Source organism: Armigeres subalbatus, chromosome 2, assembly GCF_024139115.2.
Source record: "Armigeres subalbatus isolate Guangzhou_Male chromosome 2, GZ_Asu_2, whole genome shotgun sequence".
Lineage (NCBI taxonomy): Eukaryota > Metazoa > Arthropoda > Insecta > Diptera > Culicidae > Armigeres > Armigeres subalbatus.
The window spans coordinates 198,417,592-198,420,749 of NC_085140.1; the positions used below are offsets into that span (position 1 = coordinate 198,417,592).

At 37.6% G+C, this 3,158-nt stretch overlaps 1 long non-coding RNA gene across 1 annotated transcript; it reads right to left on the reverse strand.

Moving 5' to 3' along the window:
• Positions 1–1,101: 1,101 nt before the first annotated feature.
• LOC134216188 (uncharacterized) lies at positions 1,102–1,545 on the reverse strand. Its single transcript, XR_009980541.1, has 3 exons — positions 1,440–1,545; positions 1,230–1,375; positions 1,102–1,166 (listed from the first exon to the last, which is right to left on the reverse strand). It is a non-coding gene; the product is annotated as an uncharacterized LOC134216188 (long non-coding RNA).
• Between the last annotated feature and the right edge of the window lie 1,613 nt (positions 1,546–3,158).

The following is a 3,158-nucleotide window of genomic DNA, read 5'->3' on the forward strand; positions in this document are numbered from 1 at the left end:
CCTACCTATTGAAAGTGTTGGTTTGCGTGGTAGTGCTATCTGATTCGTCAAATCGTCGTTTCAATCTCTGTTTACAAAAGCAGATAAGTCGTTTTGAAAATTTTGTCTTGAATTAGTCTTTGACGAAATGCAAAATGCAAATACTCATCACACTACTGTATGGGGAAGTACTAAATTAAACACTAGAGGCACGACATACAGAAAACAAGGTAGGCTTGAAAGAAAAATACACTTCAAGAGTGACGCATTTTTATCGCCACGTGGTGGAGTAGGGTAAGACGGTATAATATGCCCCCCCTAAGGCAACTCTTTGATAACTTTTTACTTTTTAACGCAATTTATGCAATCTTTATGTTATTTGGTAGTCCAGGAAGTCGCAAATGCATTGCTCGTGAATAGTCATATAAAAATATTATAGATAACACGTAATAAAGCTTTATTGAAAAGACGTGAAAAAATGGATTTCAACAAGTGCCTGGGCAATACGCCCCACCTTAGCCAAAGACGATTCATAGCCCTTCATTAGTATTTTATCAATCCCATAATAAAAAGGTTACAAATCCTTATGCGCTTGACATTAAAAAACCAACATACACTGAAAACAATCTTCCTTCTAGAAACGATTGACAACTACTTTGCTCCCGCCCCTTTACGACATTCATTCATGAAACGGATGACGTTCATATGGTTTGTTCGAACGTTGGATGACATTCATTCAAATGCGAATCATCTGGTTGTGATACGAAATTTGGCACGAATATCAATTTACAATCAGACGCTAACCGTATTATGTTGTAAACGAAATACAAATGATTAAAAATTTAGTTTATGGATGCATACGACTCAATATTAGAATAGGTACTAATAGAAATAAATTTGGGAAATTTCGTTAAATATAGGAAAAGCTAAAGAAATCGTTTATGTCACATGATTTATTTAGGTCTATTTTCTAGATACATATAAGGTTATCAGGAGGAATTGAATTATTTCCAGAAATAGCTATTGTCATAGGTAGAAAGCAAAATTTAGTTTTAATTTGAATGATAACTCGTGAGGCGGGATCCAGCACCTTATGATGGAATATTTTTTAGCAAGGGCATCCAGGAACACATTTGTCTTCTGATGTGTTGCGAAGGGAAGAATCGATATTTTGCCCGTTGGCAGTACTGCAATAATTATTCACATTAAAGTTTTAAAATCACCGGAAAGATTCTACATTCATAGCTTACCTCCATTTCCGGAAAGCAGAACCGCCGTATGATCGTTCCTAGGAGTGCCGCGGGGTGAGTATTTGGCCAATCTGTTTAGAGCGTTCTTTAAAAAAAGGCTCTTTCTTTTCAAGCACTTGCGGGGTGAGTCCAAATCCATCATTTCACTGTAGAAATAAAAGTGTACACATATTAGATTGTTAAATTCTACTAGCATTTGATACAACATACCTCTTGAATGTATTTCAATAAATGCAAAATTGTATCCGAAACTCTAAGATGGAAAAGTAACTTCCTCGGTGCTCTGATGAAAATGATTTGACTTGCAAAAATCTGTAGCACACAACACCGAGCACAAAACGTTCAATCGGAGTGAACAATCTAACGTTAAATGAATGATTTCAGTTCTGGGGCAAAAGCAAAACAAACACCATACCAATTCCGCTCTGCTCATCATTCAATATCTGGAAGAGAATCATCCAAATCTAGAAGGATGATCATTTGGTAGTATATGCAAAAATAAATATCGAATTACAGTAACACGGAAAGAAGATGCTGTTTATTTTTTTGATATGGAATGACGTTTCAGACGTTGCAAGGCGGATGATTTGGTTCAGTGTAGGTCCATTTAGGCACGTGTGAATTACATTTTAATATTTTCCATACAATTTGGAAGCAACTGCTGCAGGCTCGCTGCGCTTGTGTCCAGTTGGTATGGGCATATCGTCCTGCCTACACTGGGGCGTTTTGGCCAGTGAAACATGTTTTCGAAAATCGTTACATTTTTGAAGATGGAAGCATCTTTATATCATATTAACCACTGAGAAAAGTTATTTTGTTGCCCAACTAAGTGTTTCAGTGCAAATTTTGAAGACAGTATGCTAGCGTCGCTCCAGAATGTTGAGGAAACAGCATTGAAAGTTACATCAAAATTGTACCTTTTTGTATTTTGCAAATATTTTCCTTATGTAGTACAAAAAAACTTTCACATTCACATAGTATGATGGTTTTACAAATATTTATAGGTACCAACTGATTTTGACCCTTAGTTAGTTATAGTTTTCTAGAAATCGAAGGGGGGCGTTTTGGCCAGGTGGGGCGCATTATACCGTCTTACCCTACAGAAAGTAAGCATGCAGAGAGTTCAGACCGTAAAGCATCGTCTCGGTTCAGCTTGTGCGAAGATAGTAGTGACATTCCATGTTTACATTCAAATTGAATGTTTACGTGCGTGCTGAGTCTGCCTTGTTTTTTGTATGCCGAGCACTAGGGGTAAGTATCTGCTATAGTTTCTTTCCTCCAAGAACATTGTCATTTGTAATGGTGATAACAAGCGTACTTGACAAAATTCTATTCGTCAAGAAGTTTTAGACCTGACTATATGTAACCGGTCTATGACAAAATAAAAAACAGGCGTGTTTCTGAAGAAATATCAATGCAAGACTATAAACACATTATCTTCGAATAGGGAGCTGCGTTCGAAGGCGTTCGAAAATCCAAAGAAAATTGATTGGGAAACCTAAAGAGCTGAGCAGAATAGATACCTTTGTGTACAATTTGACAGTTTTCCCATGGGACTATATATATCGATATTTCCCAGGGATTATCCAGATTCACTGCAAGGGATATTTCGGCATCGGAGCGGTTTGTTCATCGGTAAAAAAAAGTCCGTGGATTGATTTGAATTAAGGGTGCCGTACTGTAGCTATCGATCAGATTCAATGCCCCTGAGAGGAATGATGAACTTTCTCCGTCGAAATGAAGAAATCCATTGTTTGACCAAGATACCGAGGCTAGATTGAAGTCTCTGATAGTATATCTCGCTACTTGATGAAGCAATGAGCATCCATGTTCTCGGAGTCACGAGCCCTGTTCGGAGGAATGTATATGAGGGTCCGCGACGTTAGGCATAAGTACGTTAAGCATAATGGACGCTAGGCATAATGTACG